Source organism: Papio anubis, chromosome 12 (genome assembly GCF_008728515.1).
Source record: "Papio anubis isolate 15944 chromosome 12, Panubis1.0, whole genome shotgun sequence".
Lineage (NCBI taxonomy): Eukaryota > Metazoa > Chordata > Mammalia > Primates > Cercopithecidae > Papio > Papio anubis.
In genome coordinates this window covers 103456881-103483272 of record NC_044987.1, presented here as the reverse complement: position 1 = coordinate 103483272, position 26392 = coordinate 103456881, and the positions used below count along the sequence as shown (strand labels likewise).

The 26392-nt window shown below is 38.9% G+C and overlaps 1 protein-coding gene across 46 annotated transcripts in view; it reads right to left on the bottom strand.

The window, feature by feature from the left end:
- PHF21A (PHD finger protein 21A) overlaps window positions 1-25930 on the bottom strand; it is a 191392-nt gene extending 165462 nt beyond the window's left edge. For 7 of the 46 annotated variants that reach the window (XR_004177537.1, XM_031653512.1, XM_031653511.1 and 4 more), the window contains exon 1: window positions 22352-24160. The gene's annotated coding sequence lies outside the window, so the exon portion shown is untranslated. The other 39 variants (XM_031653480.1, XM_031653490.1, XM_031653491.1 and 36 more) reach the window with 17 other exon arrangements.
- Between the last annotated feature and the right edge of the window lie 462 nt (window positions 25931-26392).

The following is a 26392-nucleotide window of genomic DNA, read 5'->3' as shown; positions in this document are numbered from 1 at the left end:
TTTAAATACCTTTTGTAAAATATCTGAAACCCTTGCATATGAAGAATCTGTATCAAACAAACAAAACTTGCAGAGAAAAAGTTTAATACTAGCTCATGTTTTAAATTAGGCTAAAATTTAATTCACCCTACTACAAATTTCAAATAATTAAATTTATAGCCTGTGCTCAATCATAAATTTTGATAAGGGACTAGAATAGCACAGATAATTGTCATTCAAAGATACTTTAAAATGTCACCTTACCCAGAAGATTCAATCTCTTCTCTTCCCCTACTATACCAAACTGATAGAGGCCCCCAAACTGAGTTTTATATACCACTGGCTTTACTGTTTTTTATCTGCCCTTCCTAACTTCCAACAGAAAGCAAGTAAGTTTGAAATAAATGTAAATGCAGATAAGTGGTTAGAAGAAAAGGCAGAATCCCACTTGATCAGTTTAGTCCTTGGGGCCCCAACATCTTAAAAACCATCCCTCTTGTCCCCACCTCTCTTACCCTCTCCTGGACATTCCTCTAGTTCTTCTCCCTTTACTCTCATGGAGCATCGATCTTCCCCTCATCATTACTGGATCATTTTGTTCCTTCTATCTTAGAAAATAATAATTAAAAAAAAAAAAAAACCCTCCCTTGACTCCATATCCTTCTCTAGTTATCGTCCCTGTCTGGGCTCACATTTATAGCAAAACTCCCTGAAAGAGTTAACCATACTCCCTCGCTCTAATTCCTCTCCTCCCATTTTCTACAGAACACAACCCATTAGGGCCTTTGCCTCCCTCCATTCTTGTGAAGATCACCAATGATTTAACAGTTGTTAAATCCAACAGAAAACGGTCTTCACTTCCTTGACCAGTATCTTTTGGCCCATTGATCATGTCTTCCTCCTGGAATTTTTTTTCTCTTGACTTCCAGGAGATCATCCTCTCTTGATTTTCTTCCTCATCAATCTGGCTACTCTCCTTGGTTTCTTTTGCTCGTTCCTCCTTGCCTCCAATACCTCAAAATGTGGAACTGTCCCAGGACTCAGTTCTTGGAACTCTTCCCCTTAGGTGATCTCACACAGTCTCATGGCTATAGAAGGATCTACGCACTGGCAATTCCCAATGTTTACCTCCAGCACACATCCTTCCCCTGAATTCCAAACTCATATACCCAACTGCCCACTCAACACTGGTCAAATAGGTATCTCAAGCTCAACACATCCAAAACTAAACTCCTGACTACCTCTCCCCTAACTTTCTCCTCAGAGTCATTCCCATCTCAATAAATGGTAACTCCACTCCCTCAGAAGAAAAAATCCTAAAAGTCATCTTAAGACTCTTAGTTTTCCACACTCCACATCTACTCCAACAGCCAACTATGTGCCTCTACCTTCAAAATACATCCACCATGATCACTTGTCTCAACTCTCCTACCACCTCCCTGGTCCAAGTCACCTTCACCTTTCACCTAGATAATTACAACAGCCTCCTAACTGGCCTCCCCAATTCTACCCTAGCCCCACTAAGGTATATTCTCTCGCGAGTCAGAGTAAGCTTTTCAAAATCCAAGACAGATCTTGTTACTCCTCTGCTCAAAACCCTCCAATGGCTTCCCATCATACACCGAGAAAAGATGAAGTTCCTTTCAATGGCCCACAGGCACTAAGTGATTTGGGCCTCTGCCATTCTAAGCCGTCCCATCTCCCTATTGCTCAATCCATTCCAGCAACACTGGCCGCTTTTCCTTACTTCAGACCCTCCAGGCAAGTTCCCTTCTTGGGGCTCTGGAATGCTCTTTTTCTCCAAATACCTTCATGGCTCGCTCACTCCCTTAAATTACTGAGTAAATCTACAGCAGTTTCAGGAGCAAAAGAAAACTAAAATAAAGACTAAAACTATAATCAGAATTATTCTGCTCCCCAACTTTTACTTATGCTCTTCCTTATATCAAGAATAATACCTTTTTACCCTCTCTCTAACTATCCAAATCGTACCCACACACTAGGGTCCAGATAAAGACTTGCTGATTAACAGAGATCTGCTCAAACCATCCTACTTCCCAATTCTTCCTTTGTTTAAACTCCTGAAGTGTTTATCATCTTTCTCATTCATTTTTAAATTTAACCACATACTGCCTCACATTTTAATCTAACCCATATGACATCTCCCTAACTAGACCCCACACATACACATACACAAAAGAATAGAATACCTTGTACAAGTAGTTCTCAATACTAGATCAGGATAACACATAAAACTTCAAAAAATACAGATCCACAGGCCCTACCCTTAAAGATATTGAATATATTATGCCTTATTTAGAACCCATAGATCTGTATTTAAGTTTCCCCAAAAGATTCTAATAGGGAGCCAGGATTAGAAACCACTGCCCGCCTTACTGTACTCTATTTCCTTCAGTACCTAGGAAAGTAGGCCCTCAAACAGCCTCAAACTAGAATGGACACCTCAGAGGGCCAGATCCGTAACTTCATTTCACGGAGAAATAGAGGTCCAAGAAGTCCAGATGACTAGCTAATATCTACAAAGATAATGATAGGCAAAGCTCAGCCTAAAAGCCAGATTAATTGCTCTCAATCTAGGAATCTTTCCATAAACTGTACATAAATAAATGATAGCAATAAAAATCCACAAATCACAGATAGGTGTAGTAAACACTGATTATTTATTACTTGACCAATGGTTATAGTGTCTAAGTTCTAAAACAGTGCATATTAACTTCTATATGCTTGAAAAACGTGAGCCATACTAGCTAATAAAAGACTTTGAGGCCAGAGGGCAATTACAGGAAGGCTTTTAAGTAAAATAAAAAAACAGAACAATTTTTCTAAGTCCTCTTATATACAAAAACTGTTAGACCCATTTTTTATGGTTGAGAAGAAATAGCAGAAATAAATGGAAAGAAGAAATCTTGCTTCCTCACTCTATAAAGTATAAAAATTCGTATTCACAAGCCTCCACAGCTCTCACAAAGCTGTTTACTGAGCCTAATCATAACGAAAACTTCTTAATTATAGATCAGACTTACTAAATCACTCCATATCCCAAGACAACTCAAACTCTATCTTAATAATCAGTTAACCTCAGGACTAAACCTCTTGTCATTAACAACAAAAAAACAACTCAGGTATCTATAAGGCATTATAAAAGAGTTCGAGCTTACTTTGGTGTACAGGGATTTAAGGAAGTGCCTCCTATTAACACTAATGGGAGTTCTGGGTGTAAACCATAAGCACCAAGGAGGAGGATCAATGCCCAGCACTGCATCTGTGAGAACCCTTTCTATTGCACTAACTGTAACTACTGGGAGTTGTTCACTCAGAAATGGGATAATAGACCCAAATTCCTATGTCTCTAAAGCACAAAGATAATTCAAATAAAAGTCACTAAGAAAGGTCAGTGCTAGATACCAGATTTTAAAAATAAACAAGAAAAAGCTAAACTAAAAGAACAATTAACACATTAAGAAAATTTTATAAAACAGCATCAACGTACATAGAAGAAACTAGTGAATTGCTAGAGAAAAATATCTCACACAAAAATAAATTCAACAAGATTAAAACAACCAAATTTTAAAAAATTAAAGCACAGTAAACCCATCTATAGCCAGAAGCTTATCCAGAGAAACACATACACACAAAACAAAACTCAAGTCCTGCCCTGAAGGAGCCCTCAGTATACTACAGTCCTTGCTTTAAACACAGAAGAAAACTCCTGCTGCATTGATAGCCAAGAATAATCAGAGTACTTCCAGATAAATGGACAATGATCACAAGCTACCGAGGACGAGCAAAACTAACTAAATAAAAATTATAGCACCTTATTGTGTTCCATCCTGCCTCACTTCTCAATATAGCACTGCTGTACTCACTAGGCTGGAAAATGAGCAGGTGCCTTTCAGGCTATAGAAAAATTACACACACACACACACACACACACACACACACACCCTAAACACAAACACAAACACAAAGGGAATGATACTCTTTCACTTGAAGGGGCTTAAAAAACGCAAGGCTTTGCTGCAGGCCTACAAAACTCAGAGTAGGCCTTACCGAAGAAGTGAGAAAAAAGCCAAGGTTTATTCCAAATCCACATTTCAAGCACTAAAAGAATTAACATTTATTTCAGTTAAAAGGTTTTGGCAACAATCCATTTTTTAAAAAGGAAAGAGAAATTAAGATTTTCCCTGTTTCTAGCCTGAAAGAAAATTAGAATCTCTTCTCTCTGACTATACAGGTTTAGCTCCACAACACAAATAAAAAAGAACCCTGACTTTAGGCCTAAAAACTAAAAATGGTTCCATACAATTTACATTTTTAAAAAAATCTTCATAGTCCAACATATTGATCCTCTCTCACCACTGCTATCCTTAATGAACATTTATCTTTTTAATCAGTACTTTGAAATGTCAATGAGAAGCGGAAACAGCTACAATACACTGGGAATTTTAACTTTTGAAACAAAAACCACAAAGAAACAGGAGTCTGAAACATAAAGCCTCAATCATGCTGATAAGTAAGTGGTCCTAAAACTTGAAAGTGAAAGCAATACAGACCTCAAAAAGAAGTTGTTTGCTTGATATTAATGCTAGCCTTTAAAACCAAAAATATGTTCTGTTACAGAAGACTGAAATCAGGGCTTCCATTAACCTTGTTTAAAAAAAAAAAAAAATCCCACGAGCATGGATTTTTTTCCTAAGTCTCTTCATCAGAGCAGCATGGGGTCCCATTAGGCACCCTATTTTACTTCCACCTTATAAATAACGTTAGCTATTCGCTATTTCCATGGAAACCAAGTACAGAGAAACCCACTTAAATGAATACCGGTTAAAAGAATAAGTTTTATTTTAGAAAGATTTTACTGCTATAGATGAACTCTTCTGGGGAATACTACAAAGTCTTCTTAAGTATAATTTTTTAAAAATATATCTTTGGTGTAGAGGGAACTTATTAAAGGTCCTGTTAAATAAGTATACTCCTTGCACTAAATGGTAGATGTCAAATAACATCATAACATTAAAGACACATTTTCAATGCACAGGGGTTTAGATGCACAACTTCCACTGACTATGCTTCCCCATGCATTGGGGTGGAATAATTACACCTATGGGTCTAATTTAAACTAATGCAACCAAATAAATTCAGAAATAAGGCTACCATTACCTTGTAGTGACTCCTAATGAACACACCCCACAACTGCAGGCATACGTACAACTTACAGTGCAAAGAAGAGCAAACAAGGCAGCACGTAACAAGTTTCTAACCACTGTTACCACGTCTAAAGATAGCAGGTAATCAAAAGTCCCTCCTCAACAAACCATTTTATAAGTAAAACAAGCATTCCTTAACCAATACATACATTCGCGTTAAATAGAAATAGAATATGCACAAGAAGGAAGTGTGGAACAAGACTTGTGACCTGCAACTTTAAGCTGACTTACATATTGTCCTGCTTATGCTAAGAAATGATGGTCCATACAACCGTCACAGATAGGCAAGTGTACATAAAATAAAATGCAGCTCCTAAGAACACAAGCTCAAAACTAATAATCTCAGAACTTCTAAAAGCAGAAGGGGTAAGAGAAGCTAGAATCTTTCCAGCAGGCATGGTTCTTCATTAAGTTAGCAGTGGCTCAGACCTCTTCAGTAAGTTAAAAGACAAATGAAAATATTATCCTAAAAGGGATTACCAGTATTAAACTAACAATGTATGGAAAGAACATTCTCATACACATTTTTCCTTTGAGTATACCAATGTACCTAACTGTAGTGCATGTTTTGAAAACACAAAGTTACTTTTCTGTTATGTTTTACACATTATAGATAAAGATTGGCAAAATGCTGGTAATTGTTAAAGTTAGGGAACAGGTTCCTGGGGTTCGTTATATTATTCACTCTATTTTTATAAAAGTTTTTAAATTTCCATAATAAGAAGTTATTTAAAATCCTATAAAGTTAAGGCTCTTGTCTCAAATGTTTTTCTCTATGTATAATTAAATAATAGATGAAATGCCTGGTATAGATCTTAGAAGCTACTGAACTGATTGACTGACTGAGACAGTGTTTTGCTCTGTTGCCCAGGCTGGAGTTCAATGGCATGGCACAATCGCAGCCTCGACCTACCAGGCTCAATCAATCCACCCAGCTCAGATTCCCTAATAGCTGGGACTACAGGCACATGTCACCACACTCGGCTAATTTTCATATTTTTTGTAGAGACAGGGGTTTGCCATGTTGCCCGTGCTGATCTCTCTCTTTTTGTTTTTGTTTTTTTTTTAAGACGGAGTCTCGCTCTGTCGCCAGGCTGGAAGCAGTGGCGCAATCTCAGCTCACTACAACCTCCGACTCCTGGGTTCAAGCGATTCTCCTGCCTCAGCCTCCTGAGTAGCTGGGATTACAGGCATGTGCCACCATGCCCAGCTAATTTTTGTATTTTTAGTAGAGACAGAGTTTCACCATGTTGGCCATGATGGTCTCAAACTCCTGACCTCATGATCCACCCGCCTCGGCCTCCCAAAAAGCTGGGATTACAGGCGCGAGCCACCACACCCGTCCCCATGCTGGTCTCACCTGAGCTCAAGTGATACAGCAGCCTCAGCCTCCTAAAGTGCTGGGATTACAGGCATGAGCCACCACACCCGACCAGAAGCTACTGATTTTAAATCCAGCATAGACATTAACTCAACATGTAACCGTAATTAATTTCCAAGTTTTACTTTTCTTACCAAACAATTACGTTAACAATTTAAACCCACTAGGAGAAATCTAAAAAGGAAAGGGTCTGCTCCTTTTCAACTATCAACGAATGAAATGTAAAAGATCAATATACAATAAGGCATCATCATCATATTTTGTATTTACAAATCAAGAAAGCAGTCTTCTCAATTAATAAATCAAAATATTTTAGCAATTCACAACACCAAAATTTCCATTTTATTCTCTAATTAGGTCCATGAGACTAGAGAGCAATCTAATAAATTAATGCTTATTTTAGTTAAGTAACATGCCTACCTCTCCCTCAACTTTGCCTCTATCTCACCCACAACCAGAAAATACAGCAATTTCTGAGGTAAAAAGGTATTTTTATATTCTCTCCCTTAGTTCAGATATAAAGTATTTTACAAATATTCAGTTACTGTGCAAGTGATTTTAAGCTATCTATTCTCCAAATTCCAGCTGAGGGCCCAAAGTAGGGGGTGTCCCCACAAACTGTTAAAGCTTAAGGTTTTGATAATAGCTCAGTATCTCCCTGTTTAAAAACTAATAATTACAATGGTGTTTTGTTTTTAAGAGAAATAGAAATAAAACAGTGGTGGTTTGAAGGGAAGGATGAACAACAGGCAGGGGACGGAGAAGAGACCATCGAGAGAGTAAGCAGAGAAGTGGGAGAGGACAGGCAACAGAGGGAGTCTGGGCAATCATCGGCGACATCTCTACACAGGAGCACCACCGGCTGGACAGGGTCCTGCAGAGCTGAAATGGGACTGCACCCCCGTCACATACAGCACCACTTTTTACAAATTAAGCAGGGACAAACTGATTTTCAAAACTGTTAAATTCTTTAACTCAACCCCCAAAACGCTTGTAGAATCTCTTTCTAACACATATTTATCAAAATAAAATATACTTCTAAACTTTCCACAATTCCATTCAACTTCAACCAAGTGAAGCAACTTTTACAGATTCTGCAAAGAGCTAAAGTAAAGAAAACTTAATACTATATATTTGCTATGCTAATTTTAAAACTATAATGCTTTACTTACTGGCCACTCTATTGCAAAATAAGATTACAATTACTTAACTGAAAGAAAACTATACAACCCACTATAAAATTGCTTAGTTTTAAAAATACTTACTGAGTCAAAGTACAACACTTTATTTTTTAAAAAACTGGTTGTAATTTCTCCTTAAAAAGCAGATACAATGTTTTAGGAACAGGGACAAAATAAAATATACACCAATTCACCTATAGTAAAAACACCTATTCACCTACTAGACCTTTATCAAACGGTACAGCTGGGTTAGTGAGAACAAAAAGTTAATAGGAGCCATTATGCTACTTTAACTTAAATTCTTGCTAAGGGTAACATATACCATATTCAGAATGTTTTGGTAAGCTATTACAAATACTTTTGTTGAATCACAGAAAAAAACATATCAAGGATCAAAGACCAAAAACGTTCAGATCCTAATCAGTAGTGAATGAATAAAGTTAATTATATTTTACACTTAATGATCTTTCCCCTTACCTCAATTACTGGTTTCACTTATAAGAGAGATACATACATACATTCTAATGGATATATTAACTCAATTATTTACCCCAAAACCCCTCAAATCTGAGGAGATCATTGTACCTTTTCTCATAATCAACTTGTTCTCAGGCTCAGTTTCTAGGCTCAATATAGGTAGCTTATGACAATTAAATATAGAAAGAAAATAACAATTACCATAAGAAAACATCAGGCACCAAACGAGAGGAAAATTCACAAAGGCAAAATGCCCAAAATCAAAAAGCAAATAAACTGTGCCCATCATTAGAAAGCATTTGTATGCCACTTTTATATCTCTGAGGTTCTACAATTGTTTCCATTAGTTGTTACACCCAAGCATGAGTTTTCAAGGGTTAAATACACACAATTTGTCAGACCCAGTGGACTGCCCAGCTATTATTTAAGACTTTAGAGTTATAATGCCTAGTCTACTACAGACTTGATTCTAAGAGACCTACGATAAACTGCATCAATATCTTGGTGCTGGTCTCACCAGCTGTTGAGAAAAAAAAAGAAAAGCTTATATCACTATGGGCTTTAATAAACATTAAATCCCTTAAAATATTTAGCAGGCTCTGTTAAAACTGACATATTCCCGTGTATTTTCTATTTTTTCCCAGAGGTATTCAAAAATAAGAACTCATTAGATAACACTTTTATCATCCATACTCTTTCTTACCATGCATTTCAAGGGAGGAAAAAACCTCTCCAGCTAAATTGTTCTGTATTTACTCTTTTCCCATAAACTTTTAGTGGGACTGTAATAATAACAATAATAATGATAAGAGCAGCTATCACGATCGAGTGTCTCAAGATTTCCTCATTTTATCATCACATGAACCCTAAGAGGTTGGTATTACCGTCTCTATATCACAGATGGAGAAACTGAAGTTCCAGTGACCAGCACAGTGGTATGCAGTATGTATGTGATACCTCTTTATTGGAGTGAGCTTAAATAATTAGCCCAAGGTCAAACATTAAACTTTAAGTGGTTATACTGAGATTCAAATACTGGGGTCAGATGCCAAAGCTCAGGCTCTTATCCTAACACTTGTCTGAATCCTTGAGAAGAGAAGAAAGGAGCAGAAAACTAAGCTTAAGTACCATGTATTTAGTATTTACTATGTGTCAGGCACTTCTACTAGTTTATACATTAATTCACTTATTCCTCATAACCACTTCATTTTATTCAAATTTTACAGGTGAAGAAACTGAGGCAGAGGCACAGAGCAGGAAGTCATTTGGACACAGTCTGAGCTAATATATGGCAAAGCTAGGATGTGGGCCCATGCAAAGTGGCTCCTGCACCAACATCTTAACCTCTGTGCTCTACCAACACGCTATAAACTCCCCTTCACTTGAATTACACGAAAACAAAACTTTTAACCTTTTCACCAAATTACTAAATTGTAAGCTTCACTGAGAGAAAACTAGTAGTGCTTTTCTAAGCATGTAAGCCAGACGTCTTTACAGGCACACAGGATATGCCCCTGATGATTAGATCATTGCACGACTCAGGAAGTAGCACACTGTAAATCTGGTTAAGAGCCCCCAGCCCACCTTTCTCCACACTCAGACCCACACTAACCAGGAACTGCAAGAAATGGGCAATTCAGAGACGTCCCTGTGCAATCTTCTATAAAACGAATGTCACTCTGAAAATATCCCAGTGTGTACAGTACACTTCCATCACCCCTTCTTCTTCCCAAACACCATAAAACACACACACACACACACAAAAGGAATGAATGAGTCTAAGCTACTTAAAAATCATAACAAATGTCCAATGATAACTACAAATTTAAATGAGAAAAAAGCAAAATTCTCATAATTTTGTAACTTGTCCAAATTTTACATTTAAAAAGCAGTAGGCCTCTTTGACTCAATTCTTAGACTACCTTATCATAAATGTGCCTTGAAAGATGCAAAGAATTTTTGCTTCAGATTCCGAATATCTTGATAGGCGTATTTAAAACAAAAAACGTTTGACTGTTGCAGTATAAGTTATTGGGCTTTTTATACTAATATCTAATAGCATGACAATGTATTTCATTACACAAATAAAAGTATTAGGCATGGATTTAATATCTGTATATTAACATGTAACACACAGAAAATAAATATAAGAAACAGGACTGGACCTAAAGGTACTGAGAACCTGACACAATGAAAACAGGAACTATTGCAGCTCCCTCCATTGACATCGTAAAGTTGCCACATTTTCTGGGCTCTCTTTTGAATTAATGTGGCATCTGTTCCAAGTACAGCATGCTAACATTTTACTAAAAGATATTTTCATTCTACATTTGTATCTGATTTGCTTTTTATTTGAACTCCTGTTTTATTTCAATGGTCATTATTTCTTTATACCAAGTTGTCAATTTGGCATTCCTAATCTATCTCCCCTGAGCACAAAACGGTGGGGGGGGAACCATCAGCTTAAAACTCTCTCACAGCAATAATTACAATATGTTTTGCATATAGATTAAATAAAGAAAATAAATAGCACAAAGATTTTTGTAGGCTTTTTAGTATCAAGTCCTGATAAGTTAACGGCATCTGTTCCTTTCAGAAAAAGAATTCTGCTCTGAGGTGTTGGGGGTTGGGGGAAGTAAACAAATACTAAATAGAATAATTCAAGTTACAAAGTTTGGTCTTGAAGAAATGATGATTTCAATAACTTGCACATATCCAACTCCATCCACTGATAATTGCTTTTTAAGACATCTTCAAAAATGCTGCAGCAACAAGCCAAACACAACCACTTGTACTTAACATGCATGCTGCATACTCCACAATGTTACGTCACATCAGGCACAGAGAAGACGCTTACCAAGCTATCCTGCGTTCTATAAACTGCCTAACAACAGAAAAAGGCACTGCCATCTCAATGGGAGTAGAAGCTATCAGGGCAGGCAGCCCTTTCCCTTTTGGTCAACTCTGAGGAAAACAAGTAAGGTTTATATTTCTGTCTTTTAAAGCTCACCTCTCTCCAGGCCTATACTTTCAATCTTTCAGCCTTTCACAGAAAGAAAGGCTGTTTCTTTAAAATTAAAAAGCTGCAAAAGATCACTCCAACTTAAAAGTCCCACACCTTTTACCAACTGTCCTCCAGCTGTCCCCACGGCTGCCTCTTCTGCAAGAAGAATGGCCTATCTTCAGCATTCGTCTCCAAGTGGGTGTGGGTACCCTGAGGAAGGGAGCCACTGGGAAGAAATTATTACAACTTATATTTTAAAATCTCATCCTTTTAAAAAATTCAACTTTCCTGTATGCTTGATAACATACATAAAACACTAGTCTAGACTATCACACATTTAACTGGTAACCATAATTTTTTAAAGTTTAGCGACTACTGGTCAAGATGACTGAGTCTAGAATAAAAAAGGAAAACTAGGCTCTACCACTAACTTAGTCAAATTCTTGTCTCTTAGTTTCACCATCCATAACATTAATTGAGCCCTCTGTACACTATTAGACTATAATGAACGAGAATAAAATACTCTGTAGGGCATGGTCTGAGACACTCAAAAGGAAAAGCACATTTATGAATGCTACCAATGAGAAAAACTAAACTTGGCTTGTAAAAAAGGCTGACTACTCTATAGTTTCAATAAACTGCTACATTCTACAAGGTCCAATTCTTAGAATTTTAAGGCAAGGCTTCAGCACTTCATGGATCTAAAAAAGCATAAAGCACCTTAGATGCAAGGAGTGTATTCTAGGATTAGAAAGGCTTTTTAAAAAACTTCTATAATGAAAACCTTTTTATTACCTGTGTAATAACATTTTTTAATTTAAAAATTATGAAGGTGAATTATGATTAATAATCTTAGCAACAAGTTAAAACTCTCAGAGCTGGAATCAAAAGTTTTATTTAATGTAGATTATAAGGCCTTTAGTATGTATTTCTAAATATAATGCCAGAAAAAATGAACAGCACTCAAATAACTTACTTTTTTTTCTTTAACTGCTTTAAAAAGTCCTGAGTTATCAGCATAGCATTCGGTAGTGGTTGAGTGAGTAGGGATAGGCGATGGGGATGAGGTCAGCCCACACTACTCACATGAAGTTGTGAGGACCAGGACTAATTCCTATACAGGGTATCTTTATGCTGATTAAGTTGTACTAGTCTGAGTTTCTATTAATTAAAATATTACATGTATTATCTTGGTTTTAAAATCCTATTTCACATTTTTTCTTTTTTCTTGTTTACAGGTTTGCCCAAATTCTTACCTACTTTACTTTGTAAACGTGAAGTAAATGTGTCCTAACAACCAAGAAGAGAGACTACCAGTTTTTTAAAAATGTTATCTGAAAACACAATTTCTCTCTTTATAAGTAGCTACCAGAACAAACTAGAATAATTTAATTCAGAAATGATGCCTCTTAAATTACTTATACAGGACAGAAAACAATGTTGTCCTTTTAAATTGATTTTTTTTTTAAGTTTTAAAAATAACAATGACCATTTCCTAAAGCCTGAGGTACAATCAATCTAGGGTATTAGGTTTGGAATCTTAATGTATAAATCTTACCCACCTCTCTTCCTCCAACCTTACTCCCACTTCCCACATGAGCCCTATTTTCAAAAATAAACAAGTTTTTTAAACAGTCACCTGGAAAAAAGTAAACTTTGAAAGAGTATTATGGTATAATTAAACATTTAAAAATTGTGTGTGTGTGTGTGTATATATATGTATATATATATAAAATACATATGTAAATGCACAGAAAAAGTTTAAAAGTAGGATGGGAACAGAATGACTAATTTTCTACTTTATACATATCTATATTGCTAGAATGACTTTCTAACTTAGATGCACAGTTTTTGTATTTCTTGAAAGGACACTTATCTAACACTCTAAAACGTTGATAGTTATGTAAGGACTGACTGAAATAGTGAATGTAAACCATTTGCACCTATTAAAAATGTATTAAACTAACTTACACTGTGCTTCATAAAGTGCCCAACTTCCAAACTTTGAAGAAACAGGTATTAGACCCCACCCCATGCTACACACTATGCTTGGCAATGGATATACAAGGATGAACAAAGCAGGCACTGTCCCAAATGTCTTCATTTCCATCCCATTCCAATGTTTACTACTTTCAAACTATTCAACCTAACCCAACCAAAATCAACAGGAAATAGCCTCAAAATGATACATCGTAGCTGTGGCCATTTCAGTAAATTGAAAACTTCTTTAGTAATTCATTTCTAGGTTTCCATGGGAATTACATAGTTTAGCACAGCATTTTGGACATTTAAGAGCAAGGGCTCAGGAATCAAACCTGGGCTTGAATCCAGGTTGTATCATTTGTTACCTATGTGATCTCAGGGAAACCTCTACTTCTTCATTTGTAAAATGGAGGTAGGATAATAATAGTAAATCCTCAGAATATTGCTGTGAGGATTAAAACTAAATGAGATCCTATGTGGAAAAAGGCTTAGCACTATACATAATAAACACTCCATATTATTGATGACAACAGATAAACCTAACGTACAAAAACCGTTCACAACCTGTCAAACATTTAAAATCTATGTCATTTCTCCAAAATGTGTGTATGTCACTTCTCCAAACACAAATAAATATATTTTTGTAAGTTTGTATATTAACACATAAAATTTGTATAGTTAATAAAATAAAATTTTTAAAACACTAAAGTTCATAGTTAAAATTTTTCATTCCCATGACAACATACCAGCACATTTATGATACTTATAATATACACACATATGTATCAATGTGTATGTTGTTAAGAACTACACCATAAAAACACACGTAAACACATACGTAAACACATGTCAAGAACTTGTCTATTGGGCCAGGCGCGGTGGTTCAGGCCTATAATCCCAGCACTTTGGGAAGCTGAGGCAGGTGGATCACTTGAGATCAGGAGTTAGAGACCAGTCTAGCCAACATGGTGAAACCCTGTCTCTACTGAAAATACAAAAATGAGCCGTGTGTAGTGGCACATGCCTGTAGTCCCAGCTACTCGGGAAGGCTGAGGAAGGAGAATCACTTGAATCTAGAAGGCAGTGGTTGCAGTGAGCCGAGATGGCCCCCCCCGCACTCCAGCCTGGGCAACAGGGCAAGACTCCGTGTCAAAAAAAAAAGAACTGGTCTATTGGGAGCAGGGTGGATCACTAATTTTTTGGCTCTGACTCATTATTTAAAATTGTATAATATTAATATTATTAACATGATATAGACAAATATCTTAAAACCCAGCCCCTTACTGCTGATTAAAAATTCAATTTACATATACAACTTTAGTAATATAAAGTACATTCACGAGTATTATCTTATCTAATCCTTTTAATATCATAGTGAAGCAGGCCCTTATTATTATCCCCATTTTACCACTAAAGCCCAGCAAGGATGAATTTCCCAAGAGTGTACAACTAAGTGACAGGAGTATACTTAAGGCCAAGTCTTCTGACATCGTCGCAACATCACATTCCTTTATACTGACCTGGGACATTTCATTAAAAAAGAAAACTGCTCAATAATTTAGGTGTGTCAAAGGTCTCTACACTGAATCCACATGGTTGCCCAGTTTTACTCTCCTTATTTCCTCTCCTGATTTCCAACTTTAGTATTTCAGTAATCACATGGGTACCATAATGATAAAAATATGGAATGAGTATTCCTCCAAACCTAATATTTTCTGTATTGGCCCATTAACACCAGGGACTATTTTTCTCCTTATATTTAACCCTTTGTATTAACTCCTTTGTAACTGCTGAATTTATTTCATTTTAATATTAGGTCTTGAAAAGACAAATTGATGTAATATAAATAAAACAGCTTACAAAGTAGAAGCATATCAGACCAGATCCCATACATTTTGGACACATCTAAAGAATCTATTTAATGTCTAATCTACATATTAACTTTTTTTTTTTTTTTTAGATGTAGTGTTGCTCTGTCTCCCAGGCTGGAGTGCAATGGCACAATCTCAGCTCACCGCAACCTCCACCTTATGGGTTCAAGCGATTCTCCTGCCTCAGCCTCCCGAGTGGCTGGGATTACAGGCGCCTGCCTCCACACCCAGCTAATTTTCTATTTTTAGTAGAGATGGGGTTTTGCCATGTTGGCCAGGCTGGTCTCAAACTCTTGACCTCAGGTAATCCACCTGCCTCAGCCTACCAAAGAGCTGGGATTACAGGCGCTGAGCCACCATGCCTGGCCATATTAACAAATTTTAAATCACAACTATGTCAGGTGGAGGCTAGTATTATTACAGTGGATTGGTCTGCTATATAAACAAATACTTTAAAAAATATTACTTGGGCTGGGCGTGGTGGCTCACTCCTGTAATCCCAGCACTTTGGGAGGCCGAGGTGGGCAGATAACTTGAGGCCAAGAGTTAGAGACCAGCCTGGCCAACATGGTGACACCCCGTCTTTACTAAAAATACAACAATTAGCCAGGCATGGTAGTGCATGCCTGTAATTCCAGTTGCTCGAGAGGTTGAGGCATGAGAATTGCTTGAACCTGGGAGGCAGGGGTTGCAGTGAGCCAATACCGTGCCACTGCACTCCATATCCAGCCTCGGCAACAGAGCAAGACTCCATCTCAAATAAATAAATAAATAAACAAACAAATAAATAAATAAATAAAACTAAAGGCAGAGTTTTCTTAAATAAACATGGTAGCCCTCAGCAACAATATTCTAAGAACTCCTCGCAAGAGAAAAAGTTGGAAGAAGATACTGGCTAAGCAAGTAAGAAAAGCACTGCCCTGCTTCTGCATACATTCAAACTAAGACATATACATTGCAGTTTACGCTTTGCTTACATTTTCCAATATCCTCAGGCATTCCTTTCCCTTCTCAAACAGCCAGAAGGGACCAGCCATGCAAATAAAACTATCCTACAGGTTCAAGAGCCTAAAAGAAGTCAGTGTCCTAAAAGAGAAAATTAACGTAAAGATTTAAGATTTTTTGAAACTACACTTTCTTTCTGGGGCTGCTTACTGGCCTCCAATAGATCAATCCTGTAATATTGTGAATTACAGTGATAGATTGGTACATGCTTCTAAACACAACAGAATTTTTCCAAGGTTACATACACTGTAACACAAGGGGCATTTTGCAGCATCTTATTTTCCTTAATCAACTAGTTTGGATATTCTACCAGTGCAAACATTGTAAACAAATAAATTTTCATTATCTTTTGAACTTTCTGAAGTCAATCAAAGGCTTGTGGTATAGATGCAATGAGTACTAGACCGGCAGAGCTGAATACCAGTCAAAATATTCAGCTGCTGGTGTGATAGTCCTTTTGGAGGCCTACATCACTTAGGGAGAAACTGAGGTGCAAGGACATCTTATACACCGCAAAAACATTCTCAGGAATTTGCCACATCATTACCATAAGCCAAGAATCTCAAGGTCTTAGAACAGCCTGGGCTTCTGATCAAATTATATTGTAAAAAGAGAGGAAAAAAATGTGAAGCGTGCTATTTTTTAAAATAACAGTAACTACTACTACTACTACTACTACTACTACTACTACTACTGCTGCTGCTGCTAATTCTAAACATTTACTGAGCCCTTATTATGTGCCAAGCTCTGTGCTAGGCACTGTCATAGATTTTAACAATTAATCCCTGCAACAACCCTCTGATATTAGTTAACAAAATTAAAGTAGAATCCTCGAAAAAAATTTAAATTTTTCAAATAAAAATATAAACAAATTATTAAAGACATCTCACCTCTTTCTCTGCCTCAGACTACCTCTTCAAGTACTAAATTTACACTAAAACCACATTTATTTTCAGGAATTCCAGTTAAAGAGTACTGATATTCAAGATGTTGACAGTTATTACAGAAGAACCACAGAACTCTGAAATTAAATACTGGCACAAAAAAAAAAAAATCCAACCTTACGGAATAACTATCCCCATTAAAAAAAAAAAAAAAAGGAACAGCATATATATCAGTCTTGATAATAAGAGGCTTCTCATGCCCACACTAGCAATCAATGATGCCATAATTATAAAGAGACTTGTATCACCACATGCATAAAAATAATTTACATCTGGAAGTTAAGTTTTCAATATATTATTTTGTGTGTAAACCTTATAGTATCTGATAAAAAATACAATCAACTAATCTAAGGTAAACTAAAACACTAGGTTGTTTCTGAAGACTCACTTTAGAATTTGAGCAGTATAATAATCGTAATATTAGTAATCAAACTACTTAGCAGAAAGTTCTTAGAGGCCTGGGAAGCTGTGTATAAAATGGAGTAGACAAGAGGGAAGGGTTTTCCGTACTGTTTAAATCAACTACAGGTCCCAGAATGCAGTGCTCCAATCTGAAGTTAAGCAAAAACTGCAATGCATACTGGGACTTGTAGTAAGTAAACCACGTTATCACAGCAAGTTTCAAGAAAGTCTGAACTATCTAGCACAATTTGACTGTATCTTATTATCAGGGTCTAATCAAATTTAGATCAAATTTGTATATTCTCTGCTGTGGCACACAGTTTCTCTAGCACATACTGGAAAAAGTATCAATATTTAGATCAACATTTTCACATTAGAAAAATCTTATGTAGGAGAAGCAAAGAAAAAATGCTTAAAAAGCAAAAAGACTTGATGTAATAAAAAATATAATTTTTGAAACAGTTTTTTAAAGTTTGAATGGATCCATTTTAACACTCTCTAATCCTCCCTCACAAAAAAGTTTAATTGTTTTGGCTGGTCACGATGGTTCACGCTTGTAATCCCAACACTTCAGGAGGCTGAGGCTGGTGGATTACAAGGTCAAGAGAGCGAGACCATCCTGGCCAACATGGTGAAACCCTCTCTACTAAAAATACAAAAATTAGCTGGGTGTGGTGGCGTGCGCCTGTAGTCCCAGCTACTCGGGAAGCTGAGGCAGGAGAATCACTTGAACCTGGGAGGTAGAGGTTGCAGTGAGCTGAGATCATGCCACTACACTCCAGCCTGGTGACAGTGCGAGACTCCATTTCAAAAAAAAAAAAAAAAAAGCTTAATTGCTTTAACAGGTTGCCTTTTAACAATTATTCAAGATATATTTTATAAATAATTTTTCTTGAAGAAAATTCTCAGAAGCAAACATTTCCCATATTCTAATATTGCCCAATAGGAAATAATTTTTATAGTAATATGTACACACACCATCACAAAAACAAACAAAAAATACTGAAGTTCTACTTTTGTCAAGTCCTTACTCAGTATTTATGCCCTCCATTCCTCACCTCTAATTCCCTACACACACACATACACACACACACACACACACTTCTAGAAAGAAAACAGTATTCAACTACAAGCCCACTTCTCTCATCCACTGACCTCTTCTGAAAACACAAAAGATTTTTTTAAGCTATCAGTAATACGTCCAAACACAAGCTGATAGGTTTGAGCTGGAATTTACATATATACAGTTGCTACACACCCTCCTATTTTCTGCAAGACTGTGGAAGGAGGCTGGGAAAGAACTAAGTGCAATCTGCATCAGGAGGCCTAACACAGGTGGTGGGTTATTTTCAGGCAACAGCACCTTCACAAACATGTTTTGGAATATAGTCCAAGAAATTCCTAACAAGGAAAGATAAGCTGGCACACAAATTTAACGCAATCCAGCTAAAAATCATCTGCAACACATGCTACTACATTTCACCATAAAAGTGACGGGCTACTATAAAGGATTTGAAGCTTCATCAATACAACATATTGTCCATAAGGCCAGAGATAGCAGTTGCCATGGTTACTATCACCCACTTTTATCAGGAAATTATTGTCATTACCCCAAAGTTTGGGGTACTTAATTAAAATTAAAAAAAACACACACACAATTTAGGGTTCTGACTGTTAATTGAGTGAAAGAATCAACTACTGTTTGATTTGTAAGTACGTCGCTTTGGAGATGCACATGGTTAACAACACTTGGATCTGCAGCAGAAAAAAAAAAAATCAATTCCTTTCTGCTGCTCCTTCTCCTCAAGTACTGACAGTTTGTATTCTCAATGCAGCCAAAACAATAAAACAAAACCCATCTTTTTGGCTTCTGTGTTTAAGTTATTTTTTCCCCCTAGGCCCACAAACAGAGTCAAAATAAAACCTAGATCATCAACCTGTTAGGCCTCATCCCCTTCCTAGCTCCTCCATACTGGTTCACTTTCTTGACTACTTAAAAAAACAGAAAACATTTCTGTAACTGATTCCAAAGTATAGAAAAGAATAGTTGCCTTCAACTGAGAAATTTTCACTAAAGTCTTTTTTATTTATTTATTTATTTTAAGGCAGGGAGAGGGGAGAGCTTGCAGGGTACTAGAAGGGAGAAGTGGAGGAGTATTCAAATTGCGACACAAGTCTAGTGTGAGAAAGTTGCTTTAGAAGAGTCCAAAGGATGGCTGAACCTCACATATAATTTCTAAAAGGGAAGAGTTCACCGTAATATTAAGACTGAATTGATGGACAAGTAATAGAAAAGTTATTCATAAAAGTCTACTTCAACATTTTCACAAAAGATAACTATTCAAAAATTTAACACACATATAAGAATTACACGAAAGCCTACAAAATAGTATGGCTACATATACACACAAACATCCAAAGTAGAAAACATACGCTATTTAAGAAATAATTATCTACAATAAATTTAATGCAGTGTCAACATATTATCTCTTTTTTAAAAAATCGCAAAGCAGCAAAAATATACACCTGAGAAAATTAATGTGATCAAAATGTATTTCTATGCTTCTAAAGAATTATTAGGCCTACAAAAAAAGCCCATGTACAAAAGTTCCTGAGACGTCAACATAAATCATTAACATTTCCCAGCACAAAATAATATGAAAATTCAAACATGTTTCAAGAAATCAGTTATAGATATAAATATAGAAGAATTTTACCAAAGGTCAGAGACCTAAAACTTTAATTCCTTCCCTTCTCTCTTTGAATAGTAATTAAATACAAAAGCCTTCAGCAATAAAATACGAGGAATACAAAATTTAAAAGCACATTAATATAACCTTAACTTCAGTTATGTCTTCACAAAGAGCTTTACTATTCACTGTCTGTAGGATGAAAAAGTTAATAACACCCTGAGAGGTTTCATTTTTATCTAAACAGTTAAGTGTTTTTCTCACCCTTCACAGAAGCAAGTTTCTATATTTACTTTCTAAAGGGGGCAATTTCAAAAGAACAGTCACTTCTAAAATTTAAGATACTATATACCTTTTGATGAGCTCACAAACACAGGGTCCTTAATTATCTATATTTTACTTTAAAATGTTTATATTCCAAATTTGTGAGCAGAGTTTATAAGAAAGCTGAAACTCCAGGCTTTAAACTTTTGGGTTATTTTTACACAAAAATATTTCAGTGCACTCCTCTAGATTTGAGTAGTCATTTCCTCGTGCATCCTTCTAAAATAGAAAAAAAAATGATATAGCCACATATACCTAATACTAACACATACAGATATACATCTTTTTCACTGTGAAACAAGCTTGAAAGCTTCAGGCAGTAAGAATTTTTCAGAAAGTTAGTGGAGTCAGTCAAAACATTCAAAACTTTAACCATGACATCTGTTACTCTGTGTTAATAAGAGTCTATAGAAGAATCAGGGAACTTACACACTCACTAAAATCAACTACTATCACATCACATCAATGGAGAAATGAAGAAAAACTGTAACAGGGAACATACAATTCACAGGATCTTCAAAAGGGAAAATGACTTCTTTTTTTTTTTTTTACATATATTATGGGAAACTGACAAGGCAGCATTTTTTCAAAAGCAGCTTCAAAACTATAACAAAGACATTTTTGGTAACCACAGCAGTATTTAAAAACACAAATTTAGGCTGGGCGCGGTGGCTCATGCCTATAATCCCAGCACTTTGGGAGGCTGAGGCAGGTGGATCACCTGAGGTCAGGAGTTCAAGACCAGCGTGACTAACATGGTGAGACCCCGTCTCTACTCAAAATACAAAACTTAGCCGGGCGTAGTGGCAGACACCTGTAATCACAGCTACTCAGGAGGCTGAGAGGCAAGAGAATCACTTGAACCTGGGAGGCAGAGGTTGCCATGAGCAGAGATCATGCCATTGCACTCCAGCCTGAGCAACAGACCGAGACTCTGTCTTAAAAAACAAAAAAACTTACAGTGCCCAGTGCACTTTAAATGTATTACTTTCTCAATTGATATGGAAAAAGTTAGCATTTTAAGACAGAAGCTTCTGTCCATGTATTAATTAGTTACCTATCTCAACAACTTAATATTCGCATGCTTTCTTACCACTTGCGAAGAACTTTTATATGTATTATCTCATTTGGTCTTACTGAGAAAACAGTATTTTGTCTACAAAATAGACAAAATTCAAAGCAGATTTATCAAGTTTCTAGCATCCCCAAATTTTTAAAATTTTGACACAAAACTTTACAAGCAACCACAGTGGCATGATATTTCCAGTAATAATCAATTCACCTAACACTAACAGAGTTTCAAAGGACCATGCGCTATAAATGCTATGAAACTGTTAAAGTAGCTATATTCATCTTTATGCAGTTATTGTTATATCAGCAATGACCTACCACTGATAGAACTTGATTTACAGTTCAAGAATCTCAGTCTTTGCAGGCTAACTTAAGTACATCAACCATATGTATTTATAAAGCTGAGTGCCTAAAAATTGATCTATATTAGAATCATAGTCCGTAAATCCGAGGGGAAAAAAACTACAAGAAGTCTAAATTTTTTTCCACACACTATCCCCCTTTCCAAAATCTCAACTACTCTATATCCTATTTGTATTATTATAGGGATAACAAGACTTAAAGCCCTAAATCATACCAACTACTTTTGTTTATAACAATTACAAATACTTTTTTAAAATACGTGCTCAACACCCCACTCATCAACACAAGACTAATTCCTCTTCCAAATAAAATAATTCTAAACAGTGCTCTGTACCTAGGCCCAGAATCCTTAAGCTATCCACAATCACACATCTACTTTGTATAGTCAAAGACTTCAGTTTCAAGTAGCAAACATAATTTATGAATGGAATTTTTTAAATGGACTTACTCAAAATCTTTCTGGAACTTTAAGGTGTTAATCCTGCTGCTTAGCTGAAGCTAAGTAGAGCTGTAATAAGTAACAAGACCCTCAAAATTCACAAATTTCCTTTATCTTGCTGTAGCACCTCCTGCTGGATAGCATTTAGAGATCTTCATGTAAGCAGAAGAAGAGTATTACAGAGGCAGCTCCTTCCAGACGACTGAATAGGAAAAAGGATGGACCCTTCAAAGCTAAAAGAAATAGGCCCCATCCATCACTTATACCTTCTAAAAATACAACAGAGCCCAGGTAGGTGTCTTTTTCATCTATTACTACTCCAGTTCCACAAAGACTTGCCTGAGTCCAAAATAAAACATGCTTAAATACAGCCTGCAAAATTGTCTAAAAACTAAGTTAAAAAGTCTTCAAGAGCACCCAAGCAGAAAACTTTATTATGGGCAGCCAAGCAATGCCAGTCAAACTGCAAATACCATTACGTTACCAAAAGCAAAAGTCTGATGTTAACAAAAAACAAAAAAAAAAAAGCCCCTGGAATATTTGTAACATGTTAGCCAGATGTTTGTGTTTTGAGAACTTTGTGCACTGTTACTATGCTCTTCACTTAAGGACAGTTGTACATCTACAAACATTTTAAGTACAGACATTTTTTTATAAGCATTAGCATAACTGCACACAAAATTTCCTCTTTTCTATGAAAAGATAGGTACTGGGATTTGAAAACGTATTTTTCAGACATTTTTAATGACCCCCTAAAATAAACTAGTTTTAAGCCCACAACACAGACTCCATAAACAAGTGAGGAAGAAGAGAATTAAGAAGGAACTTACCAAAATTAAAATGAATAATAGTATTTCCAGTAAAAATGTAGTAACAGTTTCCAACAATGCTGCAAACCAAGTAAATTGTGAAACTTAAAAAAGGAAGGAGGGGGCCAGTCTTCAAAGACCAAAAGCAAAGCTGACCTATTTATTTCTATTGCTTAGAGTGAACACCAGATGTAAACAAATACCATAAACACTGAAAAGTATGCTTACATGGTTTAGCCCCAGTTTCAGTACCCTTACCAGGCCGTCAATAAAGCTACAGATGTTGGTGAGAATCCTCTCAAAAAGGAGATAATTCCAACCCCTCACCTTAAAGAATCCCTATCAAGTGAACCTGTGAAAAGACTTCCTTCCCATAGTGCACAACTGCTTTAAAAAAAAAACAAACAAACAAACAAAAAAAAAACACTTTCATCAGCCCCAATTAATCTGATTCTAATATTCAACTATCCATTATTTATATATAAACGTTATTCCCTCTCTAACTTCCCCAGCTCAAGCATCTACATTCCTGACACCGACTATTAGCAAAAATGCACAACTCGTTCCTCAGCTATGGGGCAAATCTTTGAAATCCGAAACACAGCCACAAAGTTCACTGTCAAGGCCAGGTGATGAGGCCCACACATGCCCGGACCTTCACTCAGATTTCAAATTCTAGAAATCCATACTCCCAGAGACATCATTCTAAAAACAACACAATGTGGACGTGCAGAGTGAGATCCTCTACTTCCAGACCTAAACAAAGAATATTTCAACATATGACCGGAATATGATGACACCAGATTCACCAATGAAAACAAAACCTGCCGACCATTAGCAGTCGTACCCTCATCACAACAACTCAACTACTTAGAAATCACTCTCGGCACATCTGCACCCCACAACCGGCCTGTGGCCTTCTCCGGGGGTGCAAGCCACAGACAAAGTTGAAAGAAGGCGTTCTCCCCCGGTGCCCAATCTCGATACCAACCCCTCCCCTACCAGGGCCACCTTGCTGCTACCCACCATCGCGAACGTGGTCAGGGGGAAAAAAAAAAAGAAATCCTAACAGCACCGCTCAGCAGAATAAAGAGACCAAAGAGAGGATGACGAGAAGTGTTGGGAACTGCGTGCACGACGGGGCTGGACCAAACGGAAAGAGTCCCACTCCGCGCGCCCCTCCCCCCGGCGGGGGCGCGGGCGGGGGAGGGGCGGCCGCGGCCCCTCTCGGAGCGGCCTGTCCGCCCCGGCCCGCTTGGGGTCCCGGGGGCGCCCCGCAGCCGCCGGCGGCGGGGGCGAATGCGAGAGGGCCGGCCCCGGGGTGAGGGGTGCAGGCAGACTCTCCGGAATAACAAGTTGCAGAAGAAGAAGAATAAGCGGAATTTCCCCAACGCTGCTCCGGCCACCCAAGACAAATGCACCAACACACTCACACTCTCACACACACATACACAAACACACACACTCGGGCCCGGCAGCGTCAGCAGCCGCAGCTTTTTTTTTTTAAACCAGATCCCTCAGTCACCAAACAAGATGGTTTTCCAAAAAAAAAATTTTTTTAATTAAATAAATAATCATAATAAAAACTTCCCCCCGACAGCATCCCGGGGTGGGGTGGGGGGGATGGAGGAGCCCCAGCTACCCTCCCCGGGCCGAAGGACAGCCGAGGGGGGCGGGCGAAGCTCCGTGCCCCCCGCCCCCGCCCGCAGCCCCCGGCCGGCCCCCCGCCGGGACAATGTGACGCCCCATCCCCGCCGCCCCCGGCACGCCGCCTCTGTCACCCGCTCCGGCCCTGCACTCTGCGCCCAGGCTCCCGAGGCTGCTCATAAACTTACTTCCAATTTATCCTGGGGAGGGGTGGAGGGCAGAGGGGAGGAGGGGGGGAGCCAAGGTTTTCCCATTGTCTTTTTTTTCGGGGGGGGAGGTATGGGAAGGGCACGCAGGGGGGCGCCCCGAAGGGGAAGTTATTGCTCAAATCTCAAGTTGACTGAGGGGTCCTGACGAGAACACCCCCCTTTCCTTCCTCCCTCCCACACACCCCTCCCCTCCCCCTACCTCCCCCCACAACAAACTCCAAGCAGGCAGCCCCTGATCCTCCCAGAGACAAACACCAGCGACAAGACAGAGGGAGAGAAGAGAGAGGCAGAGGGGGAAGGGGGAGGGAGGGGAAATAGAGCTACTCCAGAAAAAAAGAGAGAGAGGAGAGTGAGGAGAAGAGAGAATGGAAAAGCTGGGATACTGCACCCTCCTGCTGCTGGCTGGCTGTCCCCCCTGGCAGCTGGAGGCAGGAACTCTGAGCAGGAGAAGCAGGAGGAGGAGGAGGAGGGAACTCTTCTTCATGGGGAGGGAGGGAAGAAGCTGGAGCTGCTGCTGCTGCTTCTGCTGCTGCTCTGGGCCTCTCGCACTTTTTAGATATTAGTGTGTTAAGATGGTAGGTTGTTCCCTTCTCCCTCCTCCTCCTCCTCCTCTCCTCTCCTCTCTCTCACTCACTCTCTCTCTCTCTCTCTCTCTCTCTGGGCTGTTTCTTTCCTCCTCTTCCCCAGGCAAGGGGGGGTGGGGAGGAGGGGGTTGGGGGGAGGAACTGGATCCTCCTCCTCCTCCAGGAGGGACACACACAGGCCCCGGGCCGGAATCGGGAGGGGGGAATCAGAGCAGCAGGAGAGAAACTGTGGGAGACAAACAAGCCCAACTCTTCATCCTCCTCCTCCTCCTCTCAGCAGCAGCAGCGAGCACCACCAGCCCATTCACCACCCGGCCCCGGGCCGCAGCACCTCCGCCGCCTCAGCCCGGGGATCCCTCCGCCCAGGCCCAGACACACTCGCCCGCGCGGGAGCCCGCCGCGCGGCCCCGCCGGCCCGCCGCCGCCGCCGCCGTGCGCGCCCCCGCCGCTCCCGAGAGCCGGGCGAGAGGGACTGGGGCTGGGAAAGCGGGGACGAGGGCGAGGGGAGAGGAGGCGCCGGGGGAGAGCGGGCCGCGGCGGGGAGGGAGGGGGCCGCCGGGCGGAGTGGTACGGCGGCCGGCCCGGGCCCCCGCGCCTCGGCCCGCGGCTCCCGGGACGCTCGGGTCCCCCCACCGGGGGCGGTGGGGCGGCGGCAGTGGGGGCGACGGGGGCCCGCGGCGGCGCTCGGGCGGGCGGACTACTTGACGTGTCGGTGCGGCGAATTTATTTCACTTTGCCTAAGGAACGGGGTGTGCTGCGGCGCCCATTGCCTAGGGAAAAAACCCGGATGTAAAGTGAGTG